Genomic DNA, 23,414 nt, shown 5'->3' with positions numbered 1-23,414 from the left:
GCTCCCAGGGCCCATTCCCTCTGGCTCCAGGCTCCCTGTGGAGATAGCAAACACCCAAAGTGACTCCTTTTTCTCAAGTTCCTCCCTTTGGCACCTGGTCATTATCTCAGGGTCAGCTGCTCCCACCTTTGAGGGGCCTACAAAAGTGACAACAACCAAAGCTCTTACTAACAAATGTCACAGCTAACCATGGGGGGCTTTCATTGTAAGTCTCTCTGAAAACCCAGAGAAAGGCAGGAGCCCCCAGGAGAGTCCCTCCCTTCTTTCCCTCTGCATGGAAAAGCCCAGCTTCCCCTCATCCTGGCCCCAGGCTGACTGCCTTTGATTTCATGGCCTGGGAGAATGCTGTTTGGGGCCTTGAGAGCATTCTAATTTCACTGTAGTTTTGCTGTTTGCCTTTCCCCCAATTCCTGGGCCAGGCTAGGTCACCAGTAGCTGGAGAGGGAGAAGCATCCCAGGGGAGGAGAGGAGTTTCTGCTTTTTCTCAGCAGGAGGCAAGCCTACAGGGATTCCTGGTGGAGTGTGAGGTCCTCCAGGACTTACAAAGACCCTAGCCTTGCCTCTCGGGGAGAGACTGCACCCTAAAGAACAATGCTGAGAGGGTCAGGATTGGAAAGGGAGGTTGTCTGAAGACTGCTCCCCTCCTTTTACTTCTTTTCTCCCTCCTCTCGCCATCGTTCCACTGAGAATATAGGGGTACAAGGGTGTTTGAGATCCCAGACGAGAGACCTTCAGCCTCCATGGCTCCTGAGTCAGAGCTCTCCCCTTCCCACCCCCCCAGCGATCCTCTGCCTCCCCTCCCCTCAAATAACATACACATTATTCTGGACAACAGACTGACTGCTTTGGGGAAGAGGGAGCAAAAGTGGGGAGGTGGAGGATGGGGAGGGTTGTGGAATGGAAACCCCAGGAAATGACCAGAGAAAGCCTGAGCCTGGGAGACAAAATTCAGTCTCGTGTTGAACTCTGAGGGCTCAGAGAGAAGAGAGGCCAGGGAAGCAGGAGGTTTGGAGAACAGGGCTAGGGTCAGGGAGGAAAGACAGACTAAAGGAGGTCATGGAAGTCAGGGACAGTGGGGTGAGAAGTGGTGGACAGCTGAGCCTAGGAAGGAAGGAAGACTGTGCCCTGACGTGTATCTAGGAGTTGGGGAGGGATGCTGGGACCTTCTGGTAGGGCTTAGGCAGGAGTAAGGCAGGACAGCAGAATCTCTGAGGAAGAGATGGGATGGGGAGACGGGACAGCTGCGTCCTGAGCAGAAGGCTGAAATTATAGACAGAGTCTGAAGTCTGGGAAAGTGAGACCCAATGGGAAATCTGGGCAAGTTTGGGAAGTGATTCGGAGTCTGGAAAAGATTTAAGGGTGGGGGAGCTCATCCTACAGGCAGCCTTGGTAGAAAGGTGTGCTCCTGGTAGAGCTGGAGGTCATGTGCCCCAAGGTCAAAAGAGGAGACTCAAAGGCCAGGGCAGCCAGTGGGAGTCGGGAAATATGGAGCGTGCTGGCTCAGACCTACCTGGGAGATGCAAGCACAGGCTCGGGTGCAGGAATGCCGAGAGATCTCAGGGGCAAGAGAAAAAAAGAGGAGAGCCCAGAGCTCACCGGGGGAAAGGGGGAGAGATCTGAGCTCTCAGGGGGAAAGGGGGAGAGATCTGAGCTCTCAGGGGGAAAGGGGGAGACCCGAGCTACCAGGAGCAAACAGGGAGAGATCTGAGCTCTCAGGGGGAAAGGGGGAGACCCGAGCTACCAGGAGCAAACAGGGAGAGATCTGAGCTCTCGGGGGAAAGGGGGAGACCCGAGCTACCAGGAGCAAACAGGGAGAGATCTGAGCTCTCAGGGGGAAAGGGGGAGACCCGAGCTACCAGGAGCAAACAGGGAGAGATCTGAGCTCTCAGGGGGAAAGGGGAAGATCCGAGCTACCAGGAGCAAACAGGGAGAGATCTAAGCTCTCAGGGGGAAAGGGGGGAGAGATCTGAGCTCTCAGGGGGAAGGGGGGGGGAGAGGAAAGACCGGAGGAACTCGCAGGAAAAAAAAGCGACGACAGAACAAAACTCCCAGGGAGTTTCCACAACAGGGAAGTCAAAGGGGACTGGAAAGCAAAGGAGGCGGGGAAAGCACAGGGATCCCAGTTCAGACTTCCTGTTTCCGTAAAACCCAGTCTGGGCGGGTCTTCCTGGTCAATAGAGCCCTGCCCCATCCCTCCCCCAGGATGCTTGAGCCCTTTCCTCCAATCACACTCAGGGCCTGGACACATTCTGCTGATTAAGTCCTGGATACCGAGTGAAATTTGAGTTTGTAGAGAGATCCTGAATCTAATGGATCCTCCAAGTAAGGGTCTGCAAGGCTAGGGACCGTAAAACCTGCTACTGAGACCATTAGTTCTGGGTTAATGTGCTCCTTTTTTCACATGGGTAATTTTTCTTCTAAGGATTCCTTTGGGACTGTGAGAATGGGGATAGAAATAATTATAGCGGGACTGGCTGGTTCCCTTACATAAGCTGCTGCTCTATGAGACAGACCAGGGCATCTGGCTTCTCGGCCTCGAGAGGTTCAGGAGTTTGGGAGCAAAACCACCTACCTGGGTTGCAGAACCTCCTGGTGACCTTGTAAATCCCATGGTGTCCTGTAGGTTCTGCCGTCTAGCAGGTGGTATTGCCCATTTAGGATGTGACAGGTGGAACTACAAGTACACAACCTTGAGTCTGGCTGAAGGGGGAGTGGAGAGCAGGACTTCAAAGGGACCTTTCCCCATGGCTCCAAGGAAGGCTTTCAGGGATTCCAGCAGACCCAATCACATGCCTGCATTACGAGCTGAGCCTCAGTTGAGATTCCTAAAGAATGGGACTGAGAGACAAGTTGGTAAATCTCTGATATTGTCTGAGCCAACACAATAGAGTTCTATAGGAGGGAGCATTAAGTTGTTGTGCTTCCCACCCATGGGTACAGTGGTATCAGGGGTCCTTCCCTTCCTCCTACGGAGCTCTTTCATGAATTTAATAAGGGAGGTTTCAAGTATCCCATTAACTCTTTTTCCCATCCTTGATGACAATGTCGGTGCTGACTGATTGACCAGGATGAAAGTACGTTAGATAACGAAGCTCTTGTAAAATGGGCCCATTTATTACTATGTATTTCTTTAAGAACCCTACATAATGGAATGTTTTTCTCTTTTTTTCCTAGTAAATTTATTTATTCTTAATATACATGGCTTCATGAATGGTCTTGGGAGACAAAACAGAGAATAAAAGTGCAAAATCATTGAAGAGACTAAAAAATAAAAAGAAAAAAGTAGAGAACATAGTAGGTGTAGATTTGCATTCAGTCTCCTTAGTTCTTTGTGTGGATCAGAAGGCATTTTCTGTGCAAAGTCTGTTGGGATTGTTTTGTATCCCTGAACCTCCGAGGAGGACCAAAGCTTTCATAGTTGATCATCGCCCATTCTGACTATTACTGTGTACAATGAACTCCTAGTTCTGCTTGTTTGGCTCAACATCAGGTCATGTAACTCCAGGCCTTTCCAAAACTTGCTCATTCATCATTTTTACAGAACAATAATATTCCATTGCCTTCATTTACCACAATTTGTTTGGCCATTCTAAAATCAATAGACATGTACTTATTTTCCAGTTCATTACGACTCCACAAAGAGCTGGTGCATTTTGTCCCATGTGGGTGTGGGATGATTTTTTTTTTCTAAAAGGATTTTTGTTAGCCCAGAGGCTGTGGCAATATGAGGGGAACTCTGCCACCCACTGGAAAGTGTACGAGCATCCCCAAAGCATATTGGGAACCATGGGCAACTGGGCAATTGAATGAAGACCCTTCTGCCAGGTTTGAAAGGGAACATCTGGGAGAGGAAACTGGCCCCAAGCTGGCGTCAGGGCAGTGGGGAGTCATCTCACAGGCAGTGACAGCCGCTCTGGGAACCCTCCCTCACCAGTGTTTTTGGGTTACTCCCTCCTACTTGGTGGTTCCTCAATGGCTGAATGAAGAGAGGTTTAAAGGAGGGAGAAACGAGTTCTTAGGAGAATCGCAAGTCCATTGGCTCCATTGTCCTAAAAAGTTCACATCCCTCCTTTGGAAGCTTTTTTTGCTCTGTGATAAGCATTCTCTTCTGGGCCAGGGCAACTTCTCCCTTACACCTTCAGGCTGAGATGTATAAGCTAAAGTTTGTACTTTGGGGGCAAAGTATAAGTTCCATGGAGACTTCTGCTCTAGAAGGTTTACTTTCTAGCATCTGGAAAGTTACCACCGGAATTTCAGCTGTTTGGTCAGTTACAGTTACAGACCAATTTGCTTGGTCATGAAGGTTGTTTTCTCAGTAGTGCCCAGGAAGTGTCATTGCTGCTATGGCCTGGAGAAGCAATAAAGAGTAAAATTTGAGATCCCTGTTTTTGGCTTTTAATGGACTGACCTGAAGAGGAGGCCCTGATGTTTCCTTAGCACTCTAAAGTCAAAGCTACCCCAAAGGCACAGCTGCTCTGGGTGCATATAGTCATCCTTTTGTCTTTTCTTAACTGAAGAGCCTGGCTATTGCTCCGAGTTCAGCTTGTTGTGCTGAATGGCCATCTGAGAGTGATGAAATCTGAGGCACTTCTGTGGCAGGGGTGATGCTCTAAGCAGAGACCAAACCTCCTTCCTCACTTTTAGGCAGATGCATCAGATCCCCGGCAAAGTGGGCTCCCTCTGAGGGGGTTCCCTTTAAATCCTCCCAAGGAGAAACTTGCACAGTCATGGTCTGGAGCCCATCCTCAGATTCTCAGGTAGAAAGGGGGCAGGACTGATTGTGTTTCTGATGGTCCCTTCCAGGGTGCTCGAGGACAGTGCTGAGAGGGGGGTGAATTCATAGCAGTGTGGAGTTTCAACAGCATAGGGAGCAGGAGCCATTTAGGGAGAATGGAGACAAATGTCCTCAGGGGTGGAGACTAGGGCTGCTGTGGCCTCTGCTTAATGGAGGACTCCTGGGAGGCCTTTACCTTATCATTCAAAGCTTTATTATAGTACCCCATGGCACAGAAGCTTTCACCCTGTTTCTGTGCAAATCAACCAAGTGTGTTCCCTCATTTCTCAGAGACAAATAAAACTGATGAGAGAGAATAGTTGGGGAGGCCTGAAGTTGGGGAGTATTGGAAGACAGACTTTAAGAATCCAAGGAGTTTTGAGCTTATGGGGAAAAGCCAAGCACTGAGGACAGCAAGCTTTAGGTGTCCATAAAGTGTAAAGGCAAAGCTGAGAAGTCAGGGATCCAGAGAGGAGAGTAATTTGCAAGACTCAGGAAGGCACAGAGCCAATGTTTGAGGTAGGGTGCAGAAAGCTGAGTGCTCCCTTTAAGATGAGCCAGTCTGGGGAAAGGCCGGAGGTAGGGTGTCCTTGGACCTTTACAGAGGGGAAGGCAACCTGGGGTTTGTTCCTAGGTACCTTGTGGCCTCTTGCTGCTAAACCCCTCAGCAGGTCCACAGCATCCCTAACAGAAATGTCTTGGGAGCAGGAACAAAGGACATCATCAACACACTGGAGGAGGACTGAAAATGTAAGAGTCACATCCTGTTGTAATATCTGTGAGAAATAGATGGTGACTCAGTGAATTCCTACAAAGGAAATCCGGGGCATGACCATCCCTCCCTGTAAAAGCAAATAGGAATTAGCTTTTTGGGACAAGTGAGACTGAAAAGCAGCTGCTGCTGACTTACATTTCCATAAAGTGACTGGCCCAGCATGGTACAGGGTAAGTAGAGTGTCAGGGGTTGGGGCAATAGGGACTCTGGGTATTACAGTAGCATTAACTTCTTGGAGATCATGAACAATTGCCCACCAGGGATTTAGATGAGCCCAGTTGTACAACAGTAGGGGGGACACTAATAAGTGACATGATGTCAATAGCATCTGAAGCCCCCACCTGGAGGGGAAGGCAGAAGAGTTTAAAACTTGGAGTGTGGAGCCAGCCCCAACTACCCAGCACCTCATTCCCCTGTATGAGCAAGGAGACCTCTCCAACAGGAGTCATAGGGGTATCCACAGTGGGCATCAAGAGCGTGGTTGAGTCTGCCATCCCACTGGTGGGCAGATTCCCCAGGGCCCTGTTTGGTGTCTCGGACCTTTGCCACATCAGCAGGTCATGGGAAAGCAAGGAGTGCAGTGTCAAGGACCTGTTCACCCCCAACTTGGGTGAGGGGGTAATACTGCTTATCTCCACCCTCTGAGGCCCATTCTGTCTCAAGCCCCTCCCCCAGGTTCTTCCCAAGCCCCCTGTTGGCACCAATCCCTTGTCACCCCTTTGCTGACCAAGGCCGCCATGTGTTGACATAGATATGGATGCCCAGGTGTGTGTGAATCCTGAGTGAGTTGGAACTGTGCAGCAAAGCCTGGGATCCTCCCTGAGGCTGGGACACTCTTTGGAAATAGCCTGGAGTTCTGCACACTGCTGGGGCTTGAAACCAAAGGGCATGAAAGCTGCTGACTCAGGCATTCTTCCTGGGCACCTTTTGTCTTGCACCTTGCAAGGGAACAGAGGAGCTGGGGAGCTGCAGGAGTCTGTTGGTTAATGGAGAGTTTAGGTAATTGGGCAGGTGACATACGAAAAGTTTGTATTCCTTATATATTTTCTGAGTGCAGGATGAACTGATTCCTGGCTGAAAGCTTCTAACATTGAGTGTATAGGTGTGGTGTTCTTTTCTCTTCTTTACAATAATATAAAAATGGTTCTTCTCTGGGAGAGAGAGCAGGTTTCTCGGGGAGGTTTTCTTGGAGGCAGCCTTAGTTGCAGTTGAAAGTAATAATCACCTCAAAACATAGTTAGGTGATAAAAGTTCAGATCTTTTATTGTCTCCAATATAGCCTGGTTAACTTAGAGGCCTATCTCTCTGCTTGGTTCCAAGAGCTCCCTCCGAATGTTTCCAAATCCAAAGGTTAGTCCTTCAGCCCAGCCAGCCAAGTGGAAAATGGAATGGATCTCTCTTGCAGCTTTGTCCTTTGCTTCTGCCTCTGCTTTCTTCAGCCACCCATCCAGCTCCACTCTCCATGTCCTTCAGTTGAATTCTCTCGACTGGGCTTATATATGACTCTTCTGAGAGAATGGGATTATGGGTTTTCTCCCAGAGTGCTCTTTGGCCCTAAGAGCTTCAAGGGAAGTGTGAATTCGGATATCTCACACTAAACCCTGAAATCTCCCAAATGTGTGAACTCCAGTGAGTAAAAGTGTGAACACAAGCATTGTATCAATTAAATTGAGTTAACACTAGTATTCTAACATCTCCCTTGAGTTATCACCTTGTTTCAAGTTGAGTTAACACTAGGATTCCAACATCTCCCCCTTTCTTTTGTTTTAGAACATAGGGTGGTTCATGACCTCCCTGACTTCTCAAGGAGGTGAGAACCCCCCAAAAAAGGTGATCATGCCTTCCTTGACATCTTATGAAGGCAGATGAAAACACCAAAGGAAATAGGAAATCAAATCAGATTATCAGGTTTCTAAAAGGGCTCATTTGAAACAGGTACACATAAATCCATCAATATGGGAGGCATTACACATAATTTACATAAGCACATAGTAATATCACACAGGCTAGTAGTAATGTAACAAATAACATGAATCAACCTGAGAATTTACACATGTCCATAAGTCCTAGAAATAGTCCCAAAAGAATCCATTGTCCATTAGTTCATGTGCCAGGAATCTAATAGTTCCTGCAAGCTCTGAAGTACTGCAATAGTCTCATCAACAATTTTTCCACTCAAGGAATCCAATGATTCTTTCTGGTTTTTCAAGAACTAAAACAGTCTCATCTTGTGTTAGGAAATCCAATGATTCCTGAAGATTTTTAAAAGTTCTTTTAACAGTCTCATTGTCAGCCATGCTCTTTCAGCGTCAGATGTTTCTTAAATATTCTCCTTTGTTTTGAAGTTTTTTCTCTTTTTCTGTTTCATCTCAGGGAATCCAATGATTGTTGCTGATTTTTCAGGAACTGAAAGCTGAAGATTTTAAAGTTCTTTTAACAGTTTCATTGTCAGCCATGCTCTTTCAATGAAGAGCACAATCAGCAACAGAACCACCCGATATTTCTTGGGACTTCTCCTTCATTTCAAGGGTCTGTTCCATCTCTCTGTGATAGACAAGGTGAATGTGGCTTGTTGGTACCTCTGATTCCTTCTCCACCTGAAGATATACAAGCGAACCCTCTCCCCCAAGCAGTTAGCCTATCTGGTCCCTTCCATTCACCACTTTTTGGATCTCTCCATATCACCTGGCGATTATCTAAAGATAGTGGAGCTGCTCGCACTGGACACTGTTCTTCTGATAGGTTATAAAACCTGTCTGCCGGAGCCAGTGCATCTTTATCAAAGATTAAAAAATTAATGGTATAGAGAACTAAATTTAGAAGTTCTCTAGGGTTACCCGTGGCTCCCCCTTTCTTTTGTTTTTTGAGGAGTGTCTTAATATCCCTGTTTCTTCTTTCTACGATTGCCTGACCTTAAGGATTAAAGGGTATGCCAGTGGTATGTAAAATCTTATACTGTGCACAAAAGTGTTCAAAATGTTTGGATCTATATGTAGGTCCATTATCTGTTTTTATTTCTTGTGGCACACCCTTAATTGCGAATGCTTGAATGAGGAATTCAGTGACTACTCGGGCTGTCTCTTTTGCTGCTGGTATGGCAAAAGTGAATCCTGAAAAGGTGTCTACCACAATGTGGATAAAAGACAGACGACAAAAAGATTTATAATGGGTCACATCCATTTGCCAGATTTCATTAGGTCTCAAATCATGAGGGTTCTTCCCTGGAGGGAGCGTAGGAGAGTGGAAAGGAAGGCAAGCTATACAGCTTTTTACTGTGCTTCTAGCTTTCTCTTTTGTAATCCCAAATTGTAAATGCAAAGCTCGAGCAGCCTGATGGTATTTAGAATGGGATTCCTGGGTCTCCCAAAATAAAGGAATACTGGCTAACATAGTTAAAAGGCTATCTGCCTTTGAATTTCCATGAAAAATAGGACCTGGAAGTCCACTATGTGAGTGGACATGCAAGATATAAATCTTTCCTGGATGCTTTCTCACTTGCACTTGAAGTTCCTTAAAGAGCTGATATATATTAGAAGCCGCAAATTTTATTTGGGCTGTGGCAATTCTTTGTACCACACCTACTGAATAGGCTGAATCAGATATTATATTTATGTCTCCTGGGTAATAAGTAAGAGCTAACATGATTGCATATAATTCGTTCTGCTGAGTGGCTGAAAAGGAGTTCTGACTACTCTCTTTAGAGTTAAGTCATGAGAGTATACAGCACAAATACTGTATTTGGATGCATCTGTAAAGATAGTTGGTCCTTTAAGAGGAACCTTAGAAACCTTTTCTTCAAGAATCCATTGCCAATTATGCAATAGTCTGGTAATCTTTAATGGAGACCCATGTGCAAAATTTGGAGTCATGGCCAGTAAAATTTGCCACTCTGGGATGGTCTCGCAACATACATTAATTTGTGCATTTGTATAAAAGGTGTATATCTTGTCAGGTCTTGTCCCAGATAATTGTACTGCTCGTTTAATGGCCTTTAATAAAATTCTAGCCACAAGCACTGGGTAAGGAGTAAGGCTTTGTTCTGGTTGTGCCGGGAGGTTCACCCACTCTATCACACTGTCTCCTTGATGAAGGACTGCTGTGGGTGATGATCTCCAGATTTTAGAAAAACATGGAAATCCTAGTGTAAAATACAGAAGGGTGAGAAGAATAGAGATAAGACAACATTGTGTGCAGTAATAGCAATATTGTTTGAAGAATACCTTTTTTTTTTTTTGAAGAAAAGCTTTTAAGTTACTATATCTATTATAAATATCTAAATTAACCATAGAGGGCATATGAAGGCAGATACTAAATATATTAGGAGAAAGAATGGGTGAATAGTAATGTATGGAGAATAATGTTCAGATATATAACTTATTCATATCTAGTGGTAGCCAGGTCTAGGCTGTTGGAGGGAAGAAAAGGAGAAAAAGAATGACATGACTATAATGAGTGGGGCTGAAGAGCAGCTTTTAGCAAATGTGCTTCTCTAGTACAGGCCATTTGCAGAGATCTCCTCGTATAAAAATTGTAATAAAATAGATGTCAATGCAATCCTAGTCTGCTATTGCAATAACCAGGTCAGGTAGTGAGTGCCAGCTTAAACCTTAACAGCACTGACATGAACATCACTGGAGCAGAGAATTTTCCTTTTAGACTGACAAATTCAATTAAATGACTCTCAACCAAGAATTGCATTTGATATACAGAAGCAACTCACCCTGTCATACGTATTTATTGAAACCAACTGAAAAACTATGACTCTACCTATTCATGCATTACCTGCACACTAAACTTCAAGGACACATGCACTGCCCCCTATCCTGGCACAGTCACGCCCATACATCAAGCACAGGCTGCCATTGTCTCCTCCTGCCCAGCAACACTCCAACTTCATGCTAACGCTCGGATGCCAAGGCCAAGGAGCCAACATCAAACATCCTGGCACCTCGCTGGCCCTGCCAACAGCTGCCCCTTACCCAGGAGCTGGGCATTAACAGCTACCTTGGGGCCTCCTGCTGATTATATGTCAGCTTCCCACTAGGCAGCCCTTCAGAGACAGTAACCTGCCTGCTCCCTGTGGACACCCTCTCAGGGAAAGCAGCAGCAGTCAATTACATGCCAAGTACATGCTACCCCCTCACTTGCCAAACCAGCAACACAAGCGGGCCAGTCAAAGGTAATAGTGACCTCTCCCTCTCCCCCTCAGCAGGTCAGCTGAATCCCATTTTCTACAGGCCCTTGTCTAGTAATCAGCTACAATGCATTTAGGGTTTCCCTTGTTGTGACTGATTCATGCAATGGGGGGATGGGGAACTCTGGCTCTTGTAAGAAAGCCACAGTTGTCACTAAGAGACCTTGAGGAGAGGAGGAGTCCCTGAACACAGACAGGTCCAAACCGCTCCATCCCCCTGTCCAAATCTCCCTTGTTCTTGTTGCTCTTGTGGCAGTTTAGGGGCTGAAACCTGGGGATCTAGAGCGACAGAGAGCTTGCAGCCTTCTCTGGGGGTTCATCTCCTTCCCTGGCATTCTCAGGTAAGTACACATGGTCTAGAGCAGAAAATACAGCAATGCGACTTGTGTTGTGTGAGGAGTACAGTCGTATCACTGACTTACTAGAGTGCCCCAGGAAGGCTCAGCAAAGCTGGCTTACTTTAGTTTCTTCCTGGGAGTCTCAAGGTTTTCCCAGACTGAGCTAATGAGTCTGCAAACTTTCTAGAGTCTGAAGTGAGGGGAAGAGAGGAGAACGAGGGAAACATTTGTGAAGGTATTCACAAATAGCAAATTGAACTTTGTTAAAGACATAAGAACATGAGTTGTTCCCCCAATGAACACGTGAAATGAATGACAGTTTTTCAAAGAAGAAATCGAAAGAATTAATAGTCATGTTTTTAAAAGGCTCTAGATCATTACACATCATAGAAATTCATATTAATAGTACTTGGAAATATCATTTTACTGCTACCAGATTGTCTAAAAAGGTAGACAGGGAAAGTGACAAATGTTGAAGAGGATATGGAAAAACTGAGAGACAATTGTTGGTGGGAATTATAATATGAAATAACCATTTTGCAGAGCCCTTTGGGCATACCAATGGATCCATTCTAAACATTGTGTGTAGAAAAACATGCTCAAAAATGTTTGTAGCTCTTTGTGGTGGCTAAGAACTAGAAATGGGAGACTTGCCTGTCACCTGGGGAACGATCACACAAGTTGTGGTACAAGTATATGATGAAATACTACTCTGATATAAGAATGAACTCCAGATTTTAGAAAAACATGGAAAGACTAGTCAAAATACAGAAGAGTGAGAAGAACAGAATAAGAAAAGATTGTATGCAATAATAGCAATATTTTTTGAAGAATAACTAAGATACTATATCTACTGTATCTAATATCCAAATTAACCATAGAGGGCATAACAAGGGAGACACTGTATATGTTAGGAGAAAGAACTGATGAATAGAAATGTATATAGAATAAATTTCAGATGTATACTTATTTATATCTAATGGTAGCTAGGTCTAGGATGCTGGAGGGAAGAAATAAATGAAAAAGAATTACATGATTTTTTGTTGTCCATTTGAAAGGAATAGCAAATTGTGTATAATCAATTTATAGTTTCATGTGTGGTCATCTTTTTACTATACTGTTATTCAAATACTTTTTGTATTCCATAAATCAAAAAAAAATAAAGAATAGTTGAAACTAAATTAAACCCTAAAATCTTGTAATGGTCAAACAGAGGAAGAAGAAATTGAAGCAGTGTCATGTTTTATAGCCTTGCTCTAAATGACCATTGCAGATGGCAGGTGCTACCATGAAGTGAAAAAAAAATGCTTGCTGCTTTGAAGGAAAACTATAGCAACTCTGGACAGCTTACAAAAAAGTAGACTTGTCACCTTGCCAACAAAAGTTCAGAGTCAAAACTTTGGGACTTCCAGGAATCTGTGAGACTTGCAGAACAAGGAAAGCTGGTGGGCCACAAAATCAACACTTCAATCGTGGTCCTGGACAAAGTCCTCTGGACAGCCAAAAGATGACATAAGTCAGTAATTATTATTATTATTATTATTATTATTATTATTATTATTATTTTGAATTGTAATTATTTTTTTCCTTTTTTTAAATTTATAATAACTTTTTATTGACAGAACCCATGCCAGGGTAATTTTTTTTACAACATTAACCCTTGCACTCACTTCTGTTCCGATTTTTTTTAACCCCTCCCTCCCTCCCTCCACCCCCTTTCCTAGATGGCAAGCAGTCCTATATATGTTAAATATGTTGCAGTATATCCTAGATACTATATATGTTTGCAGAACTGAACGGTTCTCTTGTTGCACAGGGAGAATTGGATTCAGAAGGTAAAAATAACCCGGGAAGAAAAAGAAAAATGCAAATAGTTTACATTCATTTCCCAGTGTTCTTTCTTTGGAGTAGCTACTTCTGTCCATCATTTATCAATTGAAACGGAGTTAGGTCAAAGAAATCCACTTCCATCAGAATACATCCTCATACAGTATCGTTGTTGAAGTGTATAATGATCTTCTGTTTCTGCTCATTTCAATAAGTCAGTAATTAAAGAAATTAATTCAGACTATTCTTTGAAAAGTCAATCACTGAGGGTGAAATGTTTGAGCCACATAAAAGGAGAAGTTGAAGGCTGAGAATGTAGTGTCAGGGCAACCAAGAACATGACCTTGGAGAGATTTGACAGCTGGAAGGTCCTGGCATGCTGGGGTCAAAAAGAGTTGGACATGATTGGATGACTCAATGGCCAATGCTCTATAAGCTTACAGGCTCCTTTAAAGTGAGACTGAAAGCAGCTAGGGTGTGGGGGAGAGGGACCTAAGTGCATAGAGCTTGCCATCAGGAAGTTTCAGCTTCATGAGTTCAAATCTGGTCTCATATAATTACTAGGTGTGGGACCTGGTCAAGTCACTTCACCTTTTTAGTCTCAGTTTCCTCATTTTAAAATGAACTAAAGAAGGAAATAACAAACCACTCCTAGATCGTTGCCAAGAACCCCCTTCCTATTTCCACAAACACAAAGACTCATACACAAGTGAAATGCCTGGACATTTCAGTGATCAGTGATCAAGTGAGACTATCGTGCTGGTTTCAAGACAATGACAGTGATTTCCATGCACAGATTGTATTAGTGAAAGCTTTCCTTCAGGGGTGATCGCATGGGTGTTCTAAAGATCATCAAACCTACTTGTCACAAGTAAAGTCAGGTCAACTGAAGCACAAAGTGCTGAGCATTAACAGTCTGTTACTTAAGCAAGACTTTCCTAATAAAGAGAGCCAATGACTTTGACACTAAACTCAAAGACGTGGAACATGGAAGGCAGCCTCCCCCTCCCATTTCAAAGGCTAGAACCAAGAACAGAAGTTGGTAGATGGGGAAACAGTACAGATGGTTAAGGGATTGAGATTATCAAGGGGCAGGGGAATGCAATTAGTTCCGAGTCTGAAATGTGACTGGGTAATGACCCTTCTTTTCCTCTTTGAGTATGTTGATGCTTTCTACCTGGATCATGCCGAAACAATTTATGAGAAAGAACAAATCTTTACTTGTACAGAACTTCCTATGGATGATACTTCCAGGAATGGCATCATCCTGGTTGGGAGGAATTGCACGAGATGTCCTAGAATTGAATCTGGGTAGTTAAAAGTGGAGAAGATAATAGAATTTGTTGACATGAAAGGATTTGCATCTGGTGTTGATATAACAATTCCTTTTGGATTAAAGCATTTAATGAGAGCAGTGCATTTTTTGAGTTAGCATTTGAATTTTTCTTCAGTGGAAAATGACTGAGAGAAAAACAGAACTTGTGCATTTATCTGAGAGGAACACTGACTTCTTCTAGGATACCAGGGTAGATTTTCTCTATGACTTTTTGAAGGATGTTGTCCAAACTCTTTTTTGGATCATGGATCATGGTTTTCTGGTACTCCACTAATTCTCAAATTATCTCACTTGGATCTATTCTCCATATTGCTTGTTTTTCCAATAAGGGGTGTGTGTGTATTGATTCTTGCTGTCTCATTGAGACATTAGCTTCCACTAGTCTAATTCAAATTTTTAATGAATCAGTTTTTTTTTCAGGTAGCTTTTTAACCTCCTTTTTCATTTGGCCAGCTCTATTTATAAAGGTCTTTACTTCAGTGATTCTTTTTTTTTTTTTAATAGCTTTTTATTTTCAGAATGCATGCAAAGATAGTTGTCATCACCCTTGCAAAATCTTTTGTTACAAATTTTTCTCCCTCCCTTCCCCGACTCTCCTTCCCTAGATAGCAAGTAATTCAATATAAGTTAAAGGTATGCAGTTCTTATATCCACATTAACACATTATCATGCTGCCCAAGAAAAATCAGATCAAAAATGAAAAAAAAAATTTGAGAAAGGAAAAAGCAAGTAGACAACAACAAAAGAAGTTATTGCTATGTTGTGACTTGCATTTGGTCCCCAGAGGCCTCTCTCTGGGTGTAGCTGCCTCTCTCTGACATAAGTCTATTGGAATAGGCCTGAATCACCTCATTGTTAAAAAAAGCCATGTCTGTTGATTGTCCCAGCATCTTGTTTTTGCTGTCTGTACCTTTCTCTTGGTTCTACTCTTCACTTAGCATCAGTTCATGTAAGTTTTTCCAGGCCTCTCTGACATTGGCCTTCTGACCATTTCACATAGAACAATATTCCATTACTTTTATGTACTATAACTTATTACCCCTGGATAGGTTTTGTAAATAAAAAGTTTAGATAAAATAAAAAATAAAAAAAAGATAATCATAGTATTATTTCCTTATTTTCTCCTTCTGATCAAAAGGTTGGAATGACCCTGAAGATTGATGAGGAACATTGATTTGAGACAGGATTTGGATTTTATGTTAAAAGGAGTGAGTTATAAAGTAAATGCCAAGGAGGATGGCAAGCCACAAAAAGAAGAGAAACATCAAACCAGGAACGGCAGAATGGAGAATACAGCCAATGTTTTCAGGCAACCGGAATGGAAGAAGGTAAGGGGGAGACGTTCTTCAGAAAATTCTGACCACTATTCCATAAATCTTCTGCTTGCATTTTGAGAACTAAGCTTTTATTCTATTTGAGGGTATTGGTTGACAAAGGAACAATATTTCTTCGCAGTGATGATACAGTATCTCTCTGTCTCACCTGTCAGGGCCCCCAGCACCTTATGGTTTTGCAATACCGTGAGGTCAAGTGAATAAATCTGTGTTTGGTGGTTTGTGACAAGTTTCCCTGGATGCTTCAGGCCCATGGCTAGTTTTGTCAAGATGCTTCTGACAGAGGGGTACAGTGAGTCAAAGGTGGCTATGGTATGGATCAGGGATTCAAGAGAAGCCAACAGGATTGTAATAGTCAGGAAAGTCAGCCTCCTTTGCTAATGCAGAGACAGCTTTAACCAGAGAGCAACTTCAGCTGAGTGATTTCCTGGGACAACTTGAGCACGGTGTAGACAAAATCAAAGAGATCCTCCAAAAAAGAGGAAGGCAGTGATATAGCGTGGAACCACATAAGAAGGACTGTCCTGGCAAAGGAGGCAATTTTACAGCCAAGATATGGAAAGTAGAGGGTGAATCCCAGGCAGAGTAAGTGCAACTCACATCATGTAGCCCCTGCAGGGATGGGTGTTTACCTCTGGCACTGCTATGGAACAAGAAGCCTTTTGGGGATTCCCACATCAACCCAAAAATTGAATAGATGCTTTTGCAATTGTCTTTATTGTGCACAAAGTTTAGGGGTCTGATGTCTGATTTGTTGGGACAGGTTCCTGCATGACTCATGTTTAAGGAGGCTTTTCTAGTGCTATAGAGTTCTATTCAGGGACATCTGTGGCCACAGGTGCTCTGAATATAGAATTAAAATGAAGTTGAAATTACAAAACATGAAATTCAGTGATCCACAGTGAGGGCACATGTTGCTGATTATGCCCTAGATACAGAGTGAAACTTCAGTTTGAGAGAGATTCTGAGTGTAATGGACCCTCCAAGTAAAGGTCCACAATGGTAGGGACTATAAAACCTGCTACTAAGACCATTAGTTTTGGGTTAATGTGCGCCTTTATTATATGGGTAATCTTTCATCTAAGAATTACTGTGATAATGTGAGGAGAAAGGGGATAGAAGTAACGATTGGGGGCACTGGCTACTTCCTTTACATAAGCTACTGCTCTATGAATCAGACCAGAACAAGTGGCTTCTCCATCTGGAGAGGTTCAGGAGTTTGGGAGCAGGACCACCTACCTGGATTGCAGAACTTCCTGGTGACCTGACTTCCAAATCCAGTGATGTCCTGTAGGTTCTGCCATCTGGCAGGTGGTATTGCCCATTTAGGATGTGCCAGGTGGCACCACAAGTACACAACCTTGAGTCTGGCTGAAGGGGGAGTAGAGAGCAGGACTTCAAAGGACCTTTCCACCATGGCTTTCAGAGATTCCAGAAGACCCAATGACAGGACTGCATTAGGAGCTGAGCCTCAGTTATGATTCCTAAAGAATGGGACTGAGAGACAAATTGGTAAGTCTCTGATAATGTCTGTAGACATTATCACAACAGAATTGTGTAGGAGGCAGCATTAAGTTGCTATGCTTTCACCCATGGGTATAGTGGTATCAGGTGTCCTGACATTATCTCATAAAGACCTAACTTCCTAACCTAGTGCTTCCATGAAATTAATAAGGGGGTTCCATTATTCCATTAACTTTTTTTTCCACCCTTGATGACTGACTGGGGGGTGAAAGGCACAATGTTGGTGCTGAGTGATTGTCCAAGATGAAAGCACCTTTGTTAACGAAGCTCTTGTAACATGGGTATGTCTATTACTATTTAGTTCTTTAAGAACCCTCCATAATGAAATTATTTTTCTCTTTATTTCTCTAGTAAATTTATTTATTCTTAAAACACATTGCTTTATGCATGTTCTGGGGAAAGAGAAATCAGAACTAAAGTGAAAAACTATTGAAGAGATAACAAAAGAAAAAAAAGTAGAGAACATAGTGTTGATTTACATTCAGTTTCCTTAGTTCTTTGTGTGAATGCAGATGGCATTTTCTGTGCAAAGTCTGTTGGGATTGTTTTGTATCCTTGAACCTCTGAGGAGGACCAAAGCTTTCATAGTTGATCATCACACATTCTGACTGTTACATTGTACAATGTACTTCTGGTTCTGCTTGTTTGGATCAACAACCTGAGAAGCCATAGAAATTCTGGTAGGAAGACCCTCTGGGCAATAAATGCTGCTGCCATTGTTTGTCAGGCATGCCATTTCTTTCTCAAGTTCATTTTGCAAACAGGGAAACTGAGGCCAGGAGAATTAATATACTTACCATGGGTCACCAAGCTAGTTAGGGTCTGAGACCAGACTGAAACTTAGGATGAGTCTTTTGGACTCCAGGCCGAGCTTTCTCTAGCCACTGCAACCACCTGGCCACAGAGCAAGAGCATTACAGAGGCAAGGACCAAATTGGGAACCTTCTTTAGGTTATGGAGAAAACATGGGAGGTTCAAACAAAGAAAAATGCTACTTTGGCTTCATTGACTATATATGGCAAATCTTCAAATAGATGGGAGTATTAAATCTTCATGTCCCTTGGAGAAGCTGTATGACAGCCCAGAGGCCACAGTTAGCCTAGATGTGGCAAGTCCTCAAAGAGAGTGTGATGAGAAGTCTCTGGGACAGCCTCTTGGCCTCTGGACATCTCTTGTGTTAGGTATCCTGAAGTGAGTGGGGATTGAGAGCAGCTTCTAGTGAATGTGCTTCTCCAGTACAGGTCATTTGCAGAGGTCTCCTTCTCTGTTAAAATTTGTAACAAAATAGATATTAATACAATCCTAGTCTGCTATTACAATAACCAGGTCAGGTAGTGAGAGCCAGTTTAAACCTGAACAGCACTAACATGAACATCACTGGAGCAGAGAATAAAGTAATGAATAAAAAAGAGCTTTGTTTGAGAATGTCACATATGTGTGTATATGTGTATATATGTATATATACGTGTGTATATACAGCTTTCAAACAATAAGATTAGGACCAAAAAATCCCTGTGGTATATGATAAAAATGTGAAGATATAAGTGGAGGCCTCACTTGTGTAGGAGCAGTTTAATGTTGTCAATCAGCAGGGAAAGATCTTTCGTTTCTTCCAAACTAGATAAATGAATGTAGAGGAACACACTTGTTAGGTAGGAAACTGATGGATGCTCATGGTAAAGCCTTCAGAGCTGCACTCTTGATGAGAAGTGACAGAACTGGGATAGGATGGAGTTCGAACTTTTTCAAGGGAATATAGATTAAGATTAGGAGAGTGGGAAGAAAAGATAAGGGAATTTAAAGGACTGGGTAAAATAAGGAATAGGAGGTGAAAGTAGTAGGGAGAGGGTAAAAGGAGAAGCTAATAAAGAAAGTAAGGAGTAAAAATAAGATAGAAGGTAATTCACAAACAGCAAATAGAACTTTGTTAAAGACATAAGAACATGACTTGTTTCCCCAAGGAATAAATAAAATGAATGGAAAGTGTTTCAAAGTAGAAATCAAAAGAATTTATAGTGATGTCTTTAAAAGGCTCTAGATGATCACAGATCAGAGAAATTAATATTAAAACTACCTGAAAATATCATTTTACTCCAATGAGGTTGTCTAAAAGGATAGTAGAAGAAAGTGACAAACGTTGAAGAGCATGTGGAAAAATTGAGAGACAGTTAATTGTTGGTGGGAATTGTAAAATGAACCAACCATTTTGTAGACCCCTTTGACCATACCAAGACTGGATCCATTCTAAACGTTATGTGTGGAAAAACTCACTCAAAAATGTTAGTAGCTGCACTCTTTCTGGTAGCTAAGAACTAGAAATTGCAGAGAATCCTGTCACCTGGAGAATGATCACACAAGTTGTGGTACAAGATTATGATGGAATACTACTGTAATTTAAGGAGTGATGAACTCCAGATTTTAGAAAAACATGGAAAGACTATTCCAAAATACAGAAGAGTGAGAGGCTCAAAAATAAAACAACATTGTATGCAGTAATAACAATAGTGTTTGAAGAATAACTAAGTTACTGTATCTATTATAAATATCCAAAATAACCAGAGAGGGCATATGAAGGGAGAAACTCTGTATTAGGAGAAAGAATGGATGAATAGAAATGTATATAGAATAAATTTCAGATGTATACTTATTTATATCTAATGGTAGCCAGGTCTAGGTTGTTGAAGGCAAGAAAAAAAGAAAAAAATTACATGACTTTTTGTTGTCCATTTGAAAGGAATAGCATATTGTGCGTAATTGATTTATAGTTTCATGTGTGGGCATCTTTTTACTGTACTGTTATGAAAATGCTTGTTGTATTCCATAAATAAAAAAAATAAAGAATAGTTGAAGCTAAGTTAAAAAAAAAACAAAACTAAAACCTTATAATGATCAAACAGTGAGAGAAGAAATCGAAGCAGTGTCATTTTTTATAGCCTTGCTCTAAATGATCATTGCAGATGCCAGGTGCCACCATGAAAGTGAAAAGATGTTTACTGTTCTGAAGGAAAACTATGGCAACTCTGGACAGCTTACAAAAAAACAGAGATGTCACCTTGCCAATAAAAGTCCAGAGTCAAAGCTTTGGGACTTCCAGGACTCTGAGACTTGCAGAACAAGGAAAGCTGGTGGGCCACAAAATCAGCACTTCAGTTGTGGTCCTGGAGAAAGTCCTTTGGACAGCAAAAGGATGAAATGTCAGTCATTAAAGAAATTAATTTAGACCATTATCTGGAAGGTCAATCACTGAAGCTGAAATATTTGAGCCATGTAAAAGGAAAAGTTGAAGGCTGAGGATGCGATGGTAGTGTCAGGCAACCAGGAACATGATCTTGCACGGATTTTGAAAGCTGGAAGTGCCTGGCATGCTGTGGTCCTTGGGGTCAGAAAGAGTTGGACAATGTTGTATAAGCTTTCAGCTTTCTTTTAGGTGAGACTGAAGGAAGCTAATTACTAGGTATGAGAACCTGGTCAAGTCACTTCACCCTGTTTGCCTCAGTTTCCTCATTTGTAAAATGAGTCAGAGAAGGAAATAACAAACCACTCCAGATCTTTTCCAAGAACCCCCTTCTTATCTCCATAAACACAGAGTCCTACACGAGTGAAATGCCTGGACAGCAGATCAAGTGAGACTATCATGCTGGCTTCAAGACAATCATGCTTAATTGATGATGGTGATTTCCATGCACAGATATTATTAGTGAAAGCTTTCCTTAGGAGTGATTGCATGGGTGGTCTAATGACCATTAAGCCTCCTTGTCACAAGTAAAGTCAAGTCAACTAAGGTACAAAGTTCTGAGCATTAACAGTTTGTTACTTAAGCGAGACTTTCCTAATAAACAGGGCCAATGACTTTGACACTGAACTCAAAGATGTGGAACATGGAAGGCAGACCTCCCCCTCCCATTTTAAAGGCTAGAATCAAGAACATAAGTTGGTAGATAGGGAAACAGTACAGATGGTTAAGGGATTGAGATTATCAAGGGTCAGAGCAATGCAATTAGTTCCAAGTCTAAAATGTGACTGGGTAATGACCCTTCTTTTCCTCTTTAGTATGTTGATCTTTCTACCTGGATCATGCAGAAACAATTTATGAAAAATAACAACTCTTTACTTGTACAGAATTTCCTAGGGATGATACTTCCAGGAATGGCATCATCCTGGCTGGCAGGAATTGCAAGAGATATCCTAGAATTGAATCTGGGTAAAAGTAGGAAAGATAATAGAATTCCTTGACATGAAGGGATTTGCACTTGGTGTTATATTAACTTGGTGTTAATATAACATTTCCTTTTGGATTAAAGCATTTAATGAGAGCAGTTTACTTTTTGAGATAGCACTAGAGTTTTTCTTCAATGGAAAATGCCTGAGAGGAAAACTGAACTTTTGCATTTAACTGAGAGGAACACTGAACTTCTTCTAGGATACCAAGGTAGATTTTCTCTATGACTTTTTGAAGAATGTTGTCCAAACTCTTTCTTGAATCATGATTTTCTTGTACTCTACGAAGTCTCAAATTATCTCACTTGGATCTCTTTTCCATATTCCTTGTTTTTTCCAAGAAGGGGTGTGTGTATTGATTCTTGCTGTCTCCTGGAGTCATTAGCTTCCACTAGTCTAATTCAAAATTTTAAAATAATCATTTTTTTCAGGTAGCTTTTTAACCTCCTTTTTCATTTGGCCAACTCTATTTACAAAGTTCTTTTCTTCAGTGAATTTTTTCTTCTATTTTTAAATAGCTTTTTATTTTCAAAATGCATGCAAAGATAGTTGTCAACATTCACCCTTGCAAAATCTTTTGTTATAAATTTTTCTCCCTCCCTTCCCCCACTCTCCTTCCCATAGACAGCAAGTAATCCAATGTAAGTTAAAGTGTGCCATTCTTATATCCACATTAACACATTATCATGCTGCCCAAGAAAGATCAGATCAAAAATGAAAAAACAAAAAACAAACAAAAAAACCTAAGAGAAAAGCAAGCAAACAACAACAAAAGATGTCTATAATATGTTGTGATGTACATTCGCTCTCCAGAGGCCTTTCTTTGGATGTAGCTGGCTCTTTCCATCACAAGTCTATTGGAACAGGCCTGAATCACCTCATTGTTGAAAAAAGCCATGTGTGCAGTTGATTGTCCCATATTGTTTTTACTGTCTGTACCTTTCTCTTTTTTCTACTCACTTCACTTAGCATCAGTTCATCTAAGTTTCTCCAGGTCTCTCTGACATCAGCCTTCTGACCATTTCTCATAGAACAATATTGCATTACTTTCTTCTACTATAACATTACCCATGGTTAGGTTTTGTAAATAAAAAGCTTTAACAAAAAAAAAAAAAGATAATCAGAGTAATATTTCCTTACTTTCTCCTTCTGATCAAAAGTTTGGAATGACTCTGAAGATTGATGAGGAACATTGATTTGAGACAGGATAGGGATTTTATGTAAAATAAGTGAATTATGAAGTGAATGCCAGGGAAGATGGCAAGCCAAATAAAGAAGAGAAACATCAAACCAGGGAGAACAGAATGGAGAGTACAGCCTATGTTTTCAGGCAACCAGAATGGAAGAAGGTAAGGCAGAGATGTTCTTTAGAAAATTCTGACCACTATTCCATAAGTCTTCTGCTTGCATATTTAGAGCACCAAGCTTTTATTCTATTTGAGGGTGTCAGTTGACAGAGAAACAGCATTTTTCCCCAGTGATGATATAGCATTTCCCTCTCTCACCTGTTAGGATGTTCAGCACCCCATGGTTTTGCAATAATGTGAGGTCAAGTGAATAAATCTGCATTTGGTGGTTTGTGACAAGCTTCCCTGGATGCTTCAGGCCCATGGCTAGTTCTATCAAGATGCTTCTGACAGAGCGATGCAGTGAGGTAAAGGTGACTGTGGTATGGATCAGGGATCCAAGAGAAGCCAACAGGGTTGCAGTAGTCAGGAAAGTCAGCCTCCTTGGCTGATGCAGAGACAGCTTTAACCGAGGAACTTCAGCAGAGTGATTTCCTGGGACAACTTGACTATGGTGTAGACAAAATCAGAAATCCTGCCAAAAGGGAGGAAGGTAGTAATATAGGGTAGAACCACTTAAGAAGGACAGTCCTGGTGAAGGAGGCAATTCTGCAGCCAAGATATAGAGAGGAGAGGGTGAATGCCAGACAGAGTAAGTGCAACTTAGGCATGTAGCACCTCCAGGTATGGTTATTTACCTCTGGCACTGCTATGGAACAAGAAGCGTTTTAGGAATTCCCACATCAACCCAAAAAAGAATAGATAACTTTATAGTTGTCTTTATTGTGCACGGAGTTTAGAGGTCAGA

The 23,414-nt window shown here is 42.1% G+C and overlaps 1 long non-coding RNA gene across 1 annotated transcript in view; it reads left to right on the top strand.

Annotated features, from left to right (window-relative positions):
- The window catches only part of LOC127540044 (uncharacterized), a 132,996-nt gene that overhangs the window by 29,806 nt on the left and 79,776 nt on the right, over positions 1-23,414 (top strand). Inside the window, exon 2 of the long non-coding RNA XR_007948088.1 lies at positions 15,383-15,572. This is a non-coding gene — a long non-coding RNA (uncharacterized LOC127540044). The remainder of the gene's footprint in view (positions 1-15,382; positions 15,573-23,414) is intronic.

The sequence above is a fragment of the Antechinus flavipes genome, chromosome 6 (genome assembly GCF_016432865.1).
Source record: "Antechinus flavipes isolate AdamAnt ecotype Samford, QLD, Australia chromosome 6, AdamAnt_v2, whole genome shotgun sequence".
Taxonomy (NCBI): Eukaryota; Metazoa; Chordata; class Mammalia; order Dasyuromorphia; family Dasyuridae; genus Antechinus; species Antechinus flavipes.
Note: the sequence above shows the minus strand (reverse complement) of the source record. Positions and strands in the feature narration are given on the sequence as shown.